A 12989-nucleotide genomic window follows, 5' to 3' on the forward strand; every position below is an offset into this window, starting at 1 on the left:
TGTCTGGATGTTGCAACATAGATCACATCATAAATTGCTAAAAAAAAAAAGTCCACTGCATCAAATGTATACAGCTGATTTTCTGACCCTGTGGGAAACTAGTCTTAAATTCTCACTATATGCCTCGTTCTGCTCCATAACCGGTAGTTCCACCTCTCTCTGCAGCTTCCTCCGCCATATTCAAAGCTTTTACCATGTCCAATAAAGCATGGGAAACTTTGTGGAGCTTTGGCCTGAGCCCAAGAGAAAAGTTCTCTAATGCATGTACGCAGTGGAAGCACAAGGTTTCCCCCCCCACCATACCCCAGTTACAGATGGTGAGACCCCGGCTTGTCAGGCTCCCCTGTGCCAAAGCTCTGCCAGGGAGGCCCCTTTGATAATGAGCCTTACACACAATTTACAGCCACACTACAATAATCCTGCAACAATGGTTTCCACATAACTTTTGATTGAATGGGCCTTTATGGGCAGGAAGAGGCTTGGACGCGGCTAATAAGTGGCCCTTGGGGGGGTTTGCCAAAGTTTACCTCACTGCTCCGTGTGTGACTAAAAGAACTTGTCTTTTTGTATATGACACAATTTATATTTACAAAATACAAGCAGCTTCCTTTTTAGTAAGACTTTGCTGTTTTATCTGAAACTTAACTGTCAAAAAAACCTTCTCACAGTGAGTCAGATGAAAAGATCAATGTGACTACGTCATGTCTGTACAGTAAATGTGAAGCTAGCGCCAGGAGCTGGTTTACTTAGCATAATACCTGGAAACAGGGGAGAGGCTAGCCTAACTCTGTACAAGGGTAACTAAATCCACTCAAAGTTGGGTTACCTTCGGGGAAAACCAGGCTAGCTGTTTTCCAGCCTTTTCCTTAAGCTAAGCTAACTATCTGCTAGCTTTTGACGAATATTTACCTGACAGACATGAGAGTTGTAGCATGAAATAAAAGAAAAGAGGGAAGAAAGTGTCTTATGGTAGGCGAGAAGCAAGCTAGCTGTTTTCCCCTGTGTCCAGCCTTTTCCTTAAAGCTAAGCTAACTATCTGCTAGCATTTGACGAATATTTACCGGACAGACATGAGAGTTGTAGCATGAAACAAAATAAATGAGGGAAGAAAATGCTTGTGGTAGACTAGACGCAAGCTAGCTGTTTTCCCCTGTGTCCGACCTTTTCCTTAAAGCTAAGCTAACTATCTGCTAGCTTTTGACAAATACTTACCGGACAGAAATAAGAGCTGTTTTATGAAATATAAGAAATAAGAGTAGGAATGAGTTGTGTTATGTTAAGAAGCAGGCTTGCTAGTTTTGCCCTGTCTCTAGTCTTTTTGCGAAGCTAAGCTAACCGACTGCCAGCTGTGGTGATATACAGGACAGACATAAGAGTTGTCTCATGAAATAAAAGATATTCGACATGATTCAACAATGTCAGATGAGAAGGTTGATTCTACTCTCATGTCAGTCTGATAAATATAAAGCTTCTCTTAGCATAAATTGAGACAACAGGGGAACGGTTAGCCTAGCTCAAGACAAAAGATACCTCCCAGCTCTAAAGCTCACAAATAAACAGAGTATATTTTGTTTGTTTATTTGATTAAGAATAAAATGAGGATTTTCAGTTTTACAAGTGTTTAATGTGTGGGACTATTTTGGATTTTATTTTTTGGCTAAGCTAAGCTAACTAGCTGCTGGCTGAAGCCTTATATTTACTGGATAGATACGCGGTTTAATGCTTTGAATTGGTGTCTCTATTCCCAAAGGTTCTGCTGGACAACATACACAAACACAGACACCATGTTTACTGGGAAGTTGCCCCTACGGTTTCTCAGACATGGGGGATAATTTAACCCAAAACTTCTCAATGTTTGCCTGTAGCTCCCTTTGCAACTGTGAAAGCTATGTCAAAGCACACAATAGTGCAATTGTCCAGTGTTGTTGTACAATCAGTAAACAGCTCAGTTGTTATCCTGTCACATTACAAGACGTAGGACATGAGCGCGACGTTGCCAGAAGACATTACGCATGTGAAACCTTACCGCAGAGGGTAAGAGTACAACCCCCGGCATGAAAAGCCCCTTCACCCGTTTGTTGTTGTGTGATTTGTGGAGTGGGTAGCTGGAGTTAGATCATGGGCCCTGCTTTAGGTTGCGCCGGTGCCAGGCGTATGATGCAAAGGAAAAAGAAGCGCGGGCAGAAGGAGGGTGTGGGAATTCAGAGTCCTACATGAGCCTCCAACCTTAGCAACCTGTCTTTCCTCAAAGTTCACCCCAACGACAGACAGTGGGGTTGTGGAGTCAGTGTGGAGAGACAGAGGAGGATGTAAGAGGCTCTGTCTTTTATCACTGCAGAGGGGCAACCTCTTGGGAACTTCTTTTACGTTGTTTGAAGGCCACTTTCTCACACAAAGTATGAATTATAACATTTTAAAACCTGGCATAAATTGTAAATTACTCTCACTGGAGGTATCTGACTTTGAGATGTAATTCCCAGTTGAGATATGACTTAATATGAGACAACATGTTTCTGAATAATGTCCTTTTTCAGCCATCAAGTCCTCTGATGACGCATTCATGGAAGCAGTTGTCAGACAGCTGACATTTCCCATACCAGAGACATTTCCCTCTACCCTCTAAATTTTCCTCCCTCATATGCTTTGTTCCCATCTTCCGTTAGTGGTTCAGCATATGCCAAATGCATCGCCAGAAACCTCTCCAAGCTTCCTGCTTCTGGACTCCTTTTAAAGGCTCCTTTAAGGGTAATTGAACAGCAGCGGTTGATGTCCTGAGTGTATTTAGGGGAAGTAGGGGAGACAGGTGCTTCCCACGGCGCAAAATGCAGAACATCGGAGACCTGGAGAGAGGTTAGATGCCTCAGACAAGGTCACGAGCTGTTTTGACTTCCCCGATCTGCTTTACTGAATTCTTTGGCAGGTGGTGACAGCTGCGTGTAAGCAAAAGGGGGTTTCTACTTGGGCTCAAATCTCTCAGCGGCAGAGGGGAGAGAGGACAAACTTTTTGACAGACCTGTGGCACATGTTATGATAATCTTCAACCTTGTTCATTTTCTTGTAATATCTGTGGCCTCTTCCAATTATTCCCATATTCCTCACCTTCCATCTCATCATCACGGCCTGCCCGCTCAGCCAGAATACTTCAAAGTAAAAGGTAAGTTTGCTCTTCTGTAGATTTTGGAGAATCTTTACTGTCAAACACACAGTTGCTGATCCATGGCGAAATTTAATGGAATTACTCGCTACAACTACTAAGGTAATTATAGCTGACCTCATAGAATAGCAACGAAAACTGGTCTATCAAAACCGAAGCCCTTAGAAATAAATTAATCCACATTCTCTTGCCCCCCTTCACCCACCGTAACCAAAGGTTTGATTACCAATTAAAAGGAAGTTGATGAACACAAATTTAACTGACAGCTTAGAGTACGGGTTAGCATTTAAGCATCATCAGGTCTTCCAAAAGCATCCCAAGTAAGTTGGAGATCATTGAGTGATTTCAACCTGCAGTAAACTCAGCAAAAGTTTTGGTTTGCACCAACCATGGACAATTAGAAGCTAGAAAAGGTGGCTGCATTTTCCGGAAAAAATACAGACTTCAGTTTCTTACTTTCTCAAAGTTTGGAAGTGTGTCTGAAATCCAATTTCTGTTGCTGGAAATGCTAAACCTGCCTTGACATTTCAATTCTCCAGGGTAATTGCCGTATTTTGTCTTAGCCTTTCGCAGAGATAAGGCATGATCTTTCCCAGCCGAGGTAATAACATGCCAAATCATCCATCCTTTCCAATGCAACGAAAGAGACCAAAACCTAAGATGACATTATAGCGAGGTTGTACATTATACCTGTGACAGGAATGAACTCCAAGATGAAGCGGCTACGGATGCCCTCTCTAGGGCACGATAAAGATGAGGTATTTCATTCTCGACTTTCCCCAAAACAAGGACCAAAGAGTCGTCTTCAACCAAAAATCCCACTGGAGAAATGCATATTAACATAGAAGTGTTGTTTAGTGGCTATTTTGGATATAAATAGAGATACATATATGAAAAATTATGAAGAGTAAATGAGGATTAGTTTGACGTTATAAATTAATGCAGGGAAAGGGTTTGCATAACAAGCAGCAGTGGAATCGATGGAGGTTTTGCAGGTTCAAAGTCCTAAGTGTGGAAAACCTTTGCATTTATGAAGCCAATGTACAACATGACTACCAACAAGAGATCTGGAAACAGCAATATGAAATGTTCCTCCACAACAACAGCAACATCTCCACAGTAGGAAAATATGCAAAATTCAGCCTGCCGCTAACTACTAACACGCAAACTATATGAACCCATGATGGACACAAACATTGTGAAGATTCACAAAAAGGAGCAACAAGACATTGACATAGGAGGTAAAGCCGGGCCTCAACAAACCAAAGGGTTGGCAGTTCGATCCTCGGCTCTGTTTAAATGTCCTTGAGCAAGACACTCAACCAAAATTGCTCTTGATGGCAACTCCACCATTTGTGCAACCTAGGAACCCACTGGCTATGGTCTCGCAAAGTTATAACCTTTGGGAGAGCGACGGCCAACTTTTCGGGACTCAGGTGCAGCAGATATCTGTTTATAGAGATTAAGTAAAGCTAAACCACCAGCAGATGACCACCAGTTGGAGTAGGGTTTGTGTTACGGCAGGTTGCGTTCCACCCCTTCTGCTCTCCAGGCGGACTGTGTTTCCTGAATGCAACCAAAGCCTGCTGATAGGGGATTGGTCGATACTACTTGATCTTTAAATGCACCATTAAAGGAAAGTCCCCGGCTTACAGATTTTGCATTTTTATGCAGAATATGTAAATACAGATTACTATTATTAGATCATTTTAAAGCACCAGGTCCAATATAAATGTAGTCTGTGCAGTTATGTTTCTGTGTTTGCTGAAATAGAGCTAAGAACAGCCAGTAGGGATGGTGGCTTCAGCCCTTATTGAGGTTTATAAAGCATGCAAACATTACAGGATAGGATTTTATGATTTGCACCATTGGCAAAGCTTAGTTAAGTGAGTTGTCTCTGTATTTAGACGAATAAATCCTTAAGTTAAAGTCACCACAGTCCAGAACAACCTGTCGCCACATTAGAGAATTCCACCTTCAAGATTCATTGCACTGATGATAAGATAATCAGTGATGAATGGAGTTGCAGAGTCCTGGCTGGGCACAAACACTTGTGTTCTCCACTGAGCTGTCCTGAAAGCAGCATACTTTTTGAAGGGGGAGCTTGCCTGTGAATGCTACATGAGCACTGAGTTTGCAGAAGCACAGCAGTTTGGCAGCAGCAGCATTGGCAGAGCGTTGAATGTTTAAATAGGCGGCCTTATTGCGCAGCGCTTGGATGCATGTTCTGTTTATGATGTAGGGAGTAAAGAAGGCCATGTTTCACTTTAATAAAGTAGCTCGCAGGCTGAATATGATATGACAGCAAACCATAAAATGAACATGAACACGCTAAGCATACATATGTGATATAGTCAATAATCTACGACTGCTCAATCAAGTGCATTTGCAACCTGTAGTAACAAATCTGACTGGAAAGTTTTGGTCCTTAAAGGGTCAGCTAGACGATTTTCAACATCAGTTCTACCATTCTATTACGGGGAGCTAATGCCATTATGGTTGGGCATTTTCGCTTTGTGCCTTTAGCGGACGCTACTTCTCCACTGGGCCCTGGAAAACCTCCGCCACACTACGTAAAACTCGTCATCAGGCGGAGGCCAGGGAGCTCGCTAAACTACACTTCCTCAATCTAGGACGCCCGCCTCCAATGTCATTTCTCGTTCAAAATCGTCAGGTTTGAAATGTGGACTGCAGACCTAAAGATTTTTTAGACAATCCACCGGTATATTCTCGTCTTATTTCGGATTCTGTACCACTCTGAGCCATTGCCTGCAGCAAAAACGGTAGTATTTCACTCCAGCGTCTCTCGCTGGGCTTTTCCTTACAGAGGGAGGGGAGCAATGCACGCTGGGTGTTGTAGGAATGTAGAATGGGTGAAACCACAAGCTGTTTGTACAACTTTCTCCACAGCTATGGCGCCAAAAATATCATTGCTTCTATCGATCACAGAGAACACCAGCTTTGACTGACAGTGGCTTTTTCCAGGGGCGAACTGCTCCTTTAAGGTCATAAAATCTTTCAAAATAAAAGTTTTAAGTTGTATTCACCTTCAAGTAGCCTGCATCCATGTTTCAACAGTGCTGCAGCTGCTTGAAGGAGAAATTAAAAATTGGCGCACTGGCCCTTTAAGACTGTTTTTCATGTTATAAAAGATTACAAATAAGTAACAGAAACCAGACACACGCCTTTGTCAGCTGATCCTAAAAATGAGCGTATATTAGCTTAGACATCATGTAAATAGAGTCTGGCAAATTGTGATTGGGTGCAAAGATTACGGCTGTTCTGTCTACTGTACAGGAAGCTAATTAGTGTTGTTGTGTTAGTACTGATATTTAAGGCTTGATTAAACCCGGGCATGTGTGTGTGTGTTTGTTACAGTGAAGGAAAACCACCAAAGACGTTTCCTCACATTTGGAGCAGCAACAACTGTCATTCATCCGAATTATTAATACAGAAAATGATGAGGAAATGAGGCAACGTCTTTAACAGTGCTGATTGGGAAGTGGGTGCAGTAGAAGAGAACATAGTTGTCTTTGTTCGCATGCGTATGCTTCAAATTACAGCTTTTTTTTTTTCATTAAAAAAAGTCCTTGGCATTTAGAAGTTCACTTTCTCACTGAGACCACTCATGAACCAGATGCTTCAAAAAAGGAGACGTTTTGAAAGAGCAGTAATCCCTCAAAACTGTTATGTAAATGGTCATTGGGGCTGTAATTGTTTGTTTGTTTACCATATGTGATGGAGAAGCTTGAGCGCTGCCTGAGCCCGCCGCCCACAACAAAAAGGAGACGGGGGGATTGAGAGGAGCAGCCTCAGAGGGGGAAAAAATCATTACAGACCCGTGTCAGCCTCCAGAAAGAAGGAGACGGGTAAACACGGGGGGTCAGAGGGGACGCTGATTAGCCGGAGAGGATAAGTAGGACCTTCTGCTGCGAGGGAGATACTGATGACAACATGAAGGATGGGTGAGAGGAGGGGAGGAAGGAGAGAAAGAGGACAGGCTGATGTGCAGGCGACAGGAATAGGTTCTGTGCCACCCAATGACACATTCACACTGACATCAAAGTATTTTCTGACACGTCCTCAGCTGAAGGACAGAATGGGTGGATTGTCAAGGTTGGCGTTGGCGAGTACAAGGGACGGGTGTACGGGACAGACACATTAAACATGCGGTAAATGGTCACTTGTTGGTCAGGTTTATGCACAAAACTACTTGGAAAGTTTAGGAATACAAATTTAATTGTTAGTTTATGAAAAGATTATGCTTTGGGTTACATTACGCAGATGATGTGACTGTAATCCATCCATTCATTACCTATACGGCCTATCCCGTCGGGGTACACCCTGGACTGATTGCCACCCAATCAAAAGGCTGACACCAAGAGAGAGACAGCCATCCACACTCACATTCACACCATTGGGCAATTCAAGAGTCACCACTTGACCTAACGGGCATGCAAGAGACAACATGCAATCCCCACACAGAAAGGCCACCTATGTCCGCACTGGGATTCGAACCGGTAACCTTCTAGCTGTGAGGCGAAAGCGCTTACCACCATCGTGCAGCCCATGTAATAGTAATATGTTACATATATAACTCCATTTGGGTTGGTTTGGGGGCACTGGATGGGTTATACAGCGCATATTATTTCTTATTTCAACCCACATGACGATGTTTTTCGTAAACTTAAGCAAGTAATTTTTTACGCCTAAACCTAACCAAATCATCATGGTGCCGAAACCTACCAAACAGAACCTCCCACAATGGTCACATGTTGAAAAGGAAGAAAAAAGAAGCTACCTTGCGCGTCTACATGAGAAGCATTGCTATTTGATGACCCGGGATAACGTTGGGTCGTCCGAGTGAAAGCCCTGTCTTGAACCTATCTATCCAACCCCACCTCCTCCCTCTGCAGACTTTGTCCCTCTTTACGCTACATCAGCTGATTTCCTCTTTCGCTTCCATCGATATTAATACAGCCAAAAGAGGTTGTTGCCAAACTATAAATGTAAATATGGGTTGCAATACGCTGGCGATGCATACCGCTGTATTTTTGGTCAGGGCGGTTTGGTCCTTTTCCCACACTGGAAAGATCGAGGGATAATACCAAGATGGTGAGATTTGTGGAATGGTACATTTTCGTGACAACATAGGTTTTGACTCTAATGAATGCGTCTGAAAATACCAAACTAGGTCCACCAAAGTGTACCATGGTGATGTCACTAACAACACAATCATGTGGCTGACTGTGTCTGTGTCTGTATGTCTGACGGTCTCTCCCCCTTCAGTCACATATAGACACAGACACAGAAGTAGGCAGAGAGAGAAAGAGCAGCAGGGCTATAAATCTGGTCAGAGCACTGAAGGGACAGCAGACACAGGAAACAGGTCTGATAAAGCACCGCATTAACCATTTCCTTATGAAAAGCAAGCTAATTAGCTAATTACAACCTTCTGTTCCCTTTTTCTTTTACTGTTCCTGAAGAGCTACTGCAGTGATTTAACATCACCTGCGTCTTAACCCCGCACCATCCCCTATGCTTGCATGTAACTGGGAAAGAGGACTAAAACATGTTAGCTAACAGCTGTTAAGAGAAATCCACCCTATTCCAACAAACCAGCGTGTGTGTTAGCACTTTTTTTACAATCCAACAAAAAGCCCCACAAGGTAATTCTTTGAATCAGTCTGAAGGAGCGGCGTTATACAGATGTGTTCAACACAAACCACCTAAGTCGAACACAAACTGTGTGGCTAATATTGAGCATTTTTACTCCTCAAAAGAAGCATGATGATAAGATGTGACACAGATTTCTAGAGACCTTGTTTATTGAATCCAACAGTATTTTAAGTGGTCTGCAAACGCATTTGGAACCTGCCAGGTCAACCCAAACAACTTAATTGTCCCTCAGTGCAAAAGATCCTAATTTGCTCGCCGCTCAAACGTGATAATTGCGGCAAAGAAAAATGTTATTTTACTGGAAGGCTGTGCAGCGAACACTTAAGAGCACTGAATAATTGTAGGCACCAATAACAGAACAGGAACTGTAGTCGTTAATTGGAGAGCAGACGTGTGTTTGCTTTGCGAAGTGAGAAGGAGATTTTGGAAATTATCGGCAGGCAGGTCTGCTGGAGTGCAGGTCACCCTCTAGCACTCAGTCTGGAGCCAAGTTGCCGCACTAGTGTCAGTTTTAAATTCAGGGTATTTTGCAGATTGTGAAGGTCAGGGTGTTGATGCACTCAAGTGGGAGGGAACAAGCGTAAGTCTGTCTAAAGGAAGAGAAACGAACAAGGAAATTAGCGCCCGTGGAGAAGTCTACATTCCAAATTAAACTGGGAATTTCCAAATCCACAGAGGTTTTCAGCAGAGCTTTTTCCTGTACTCCAGTATTTTTACTTTTACTTCAGTATGTTTTAAATGAAGTGAAGTAATTCGCTACATTTGCACATCCATCAGTTACTGAGTAAAATATTTATCTACGGATATTACGAGCTAGAAAGACAAGCTGACTTGGACCAGACATTAAATGCATCCCATCAAAAACTGGCCAATCAGATCAAAGAGTAATGAATCACGTCTTAACAGCCGGTGCCGGTTGATTTTGAGTCAGAAGCGAAGAAGGAGAGCTGGACTGCAACTAATGCAAAGCTCATTTTACCTCGCAGAACACGGGAGTCGCTGGTCTACCGCTGCCTCGTTACATGTCGTAACACACGTTAGTTCTGAACCGAATAATATCTTGCTTTCAAAAAGGTATTAAAATTAGCTACGCCTAATTATGTTACAGATTCATTATAAAGCAATTCAATCAGACAAGTTTATAACAAGATAACACCGACGCTGTCCTCCAAATGTTTGAGAAGTCAGTCTGTCTCTAAGGATCTGCTCATCTTTTACAGCCACCTGTACATTCCAGTCCACTCTGACCTTGCATTGTTTGCAGGCCACACTTTCTACAATTACCAAATAAGTGGGCTATTGTTAACCTGATTGACACTAACAGCATGGAGCCAGGGTGGGTATGTAACCCTGAAATCACTTTGTGCTGACCCTTGTGACTCCTGCAGCAGCTGAAATAATTATTCTCACATTCAGCCAATATGGCTGCCAGTCAACCTCACAAAGGGAAGAAGACTGTGATCAAGCAGAACGGAATCTGAAGGGGAAATTAACTGCTGAATACTCGTGCATTTATGTGCAGTAAATCTACAAGTATGTCCATGAATCTTTGTAATAAGGATGTTGTATGCAAAGTGCCTTCTGCGGTCATATGAGGCAGGAGTGGATGTTTGAAAACCCATCGACACAGTAAGAAGCGTTTTCACAAAGATTCCTGAAAGAGGAAATACTGTGCTGCATGAGGCTCAGCTGAGATCAGACAGGCAAGCAGCGTCGGGGAAATGTGTCTGACATTAGAGGGAAGCCGTCTTTGACCCTTTTTAAATCAGACTGCTGATGCATAAAAGGATATGCACTGACTGAGAGGCGGCGGCAGGCAACTCCAATTTCAAACTCACGAAACCTCCAATATGGTTTGCAAAGCAGGTTTTTGACAAGGGTGAAAACTCCCACCTGGACAATTTTGAGAATAAGGAAGTGTGGAAATTCTTCAGCAAAAAGAAAATATACCCCTTTCCCACCGAAATGAGCGCGTCGATGCATGTTTTTCAGACCCGGGAAGACTTGCTTATAGATGCCGATTGTCTCTTTTCCCATTGCCAGTGAAGTATATTCCTCTGAGTCTCTTTTCTGCTGCGTCACCGTCTGACGTCACAAATGCGCCTGAGACAGGGTTAGTAAACAGTGAAGATGGTACGGTGGTCAGGTCTTTATTGTGTCTATTACTCGTTCAGTCTGTGTATCAAACTCTGCGCTGACAAATTTGGAGCGATGTTCGAGCGCTGCTCGGACGAAGACGGGCAGAATTTGTAGCTGAGATGACAAGGAGGTGCAGAAGTTATCGACGGAGCATAGCATCGTGCCGGAAAGGGGGCGGAGCTTAATGTGTTGACACAGGTTTTGTGTTCCCATCAATGGTGATTGGAGCCGAGATGATAATAACCCAGGTCTGAATGCAGATTGTAACCTTTCCCACTAAGCAAAAAAGCCGGGTGTTGGCGGGAGATATTTAAAGCAAAAGCCAATCAGATCATGCACTGGTTGGAAAAGCAATCTTTCTGAACTGCCTGACTCCGCTTTCCTAATGTAGCTACAAAAGTGAAGAACAAATCTGAAGCTGAGGAAAGAAAGTAGGTCCTGTGTATTTGTCAGATGATACATGTCTTTTGGCGCCAAACAACCAGGAGAGCAGGACGTCTTCATCAGAAAGTAGCCGCCAACAACTTTGGAGACACATCTTCCAGGAGTTATTAAAAATATATTGGTTGAATTTGAGCTTAATTCTGCTTTGATCTTTTCCAATATCAAATTCTTCTTGCATACAAATGACCCTGGCTTTCATTTTTACAACTACAGAGAGAAAGAAGTCTCCACCCATATCTTGTATTGAATATCACGGGCCAACACTCCCTCATTGACATCCATTGGGTTCCGCGATGTCCAGCAAAGATATGAGACAGTCTTGTGTCTGAGAGAGAGCAGAAACACTGATCCAAGTTCCTGTCTCATGCTAGCTGGATCTTGTGGTTAATGTTTGCCTTTAGAGATATTTGCTGACTTGCGTTGGCACCTCCTGAAAGCTGCTCACTAAAACGTCACCGTCTTGAGGCGGGGACACTTTCTGAACAGGTCATTAGCAGCCACATTTAAAAACTCAACGCCATTACTGCTTCATTTTCCCTGTCAAGATTTATAATAAAACTCATTTTGAGATGTGTAATTGCTGGACAGTGCGCTGTGTGTGTTGACTCTGGCCTCGGAGGCAGAATTAATTGACATGTTCAGAGTTGACTGTATTTATTTGAGCTGAAGGGTGGCCAGAGCGCCGTTTGCCAAGGCTCTACCTCTGGCATTCAAAACGCCCACATCTGGGCTTGATTCATCAAGGTATTTGCACCGAACAGCAACAATGTGGAAACAAATATAATGAAGAAAAGGCGCCCAAGAAAATGCTTTGCATGATGCACAGCCTGCATGGGATAAATAAACAAACTAAGCAGAGCTGCAACAAGGCAATTTGGGGTCCTATTTTTAAACCCAGATGCTTGTGGTCCCAAAAGCCGAGCCTTTAATGCGACTCGATGACAAGAGATGGAACAGGGTCAATCTGTGTTTTTGATTCACCAAAGCTTTGGCTCCTTCTGCAGCTCGACACAGGAGGGGGAACGGGGGAATATTCCAAGTTAACAAACGTTCTGGAGCGCCGCAGCCTCTTATAAAAAAAAGATTTACACACTTTTTAAGGTACCGCAGAAAGTTCTGTCCTGCAGCATCTGTGCTCCGCTCAGATCCACGCACATGATTAGATCACTGCAAACGGTAATGCTCCTGTGTTTGGCCGAAGCTGCAGCCAAACACAAGAGGTTCGTTATTTCTCCATCATTATCAGGATGACATGTTGAAAATGTAATGGATGGCTGCAGAGCTAGCGGCAGGATTGAGGGATAAAAGTCCAAAAAGGTTAATGGTGAAACCTAAATAAATCCTTCCATTTCATCCATCCATGGCTCGGCCCTGGCCCATGTGTTCATTTTTCATTAGCAATATTTGAGGTAACTTTCCTCTGACCTTATCAGAAATATAATTTAGCATCCTGCAATTGAAGCAACCGGCTTCCCCGAGCAATAATTGCAAACAAGTTTCCTGGATCCTCCAAGATATTCCTTCAGAAAACTCATCGATTCTCCTTTTAAACCTGAACATCTGCAAAAAATCA

General features: G+C 43.2%; 1 protein-coding gene across 1 annotated transcript in view; it reads right to left on the reverse strand.

Annotated features, from left to right (window-relative positions):
* Positions 1 to 12989, reverse strand: part of LOC138600986 (collagen alpha-1(XXV) chain) — a 164108-nt gene that overhangs the window by 99589 nt on the left and 51530 nt on the right. The gene's annotated exons all lie outside the window — the stretch shown is intronic.

This window comes from Semicossyphus pulcher, unplaced genomic scaffold (genome assembly GCF_022749685.1).
Source record: "Semicossyphus pulcher isolate SPU_LCO1_2020_fin unplaced genomic scaffold, fSemPul1.0.p SCAF_21, whole genome shotgun sequence".
Taxonomy (NCBI): domain Eukaryota; kingdom Metazoa; phylum Chordata; class Actinopteri; order Labriformes; family Labridae; genus Semicossyphus; species Semicossyphus pulcher.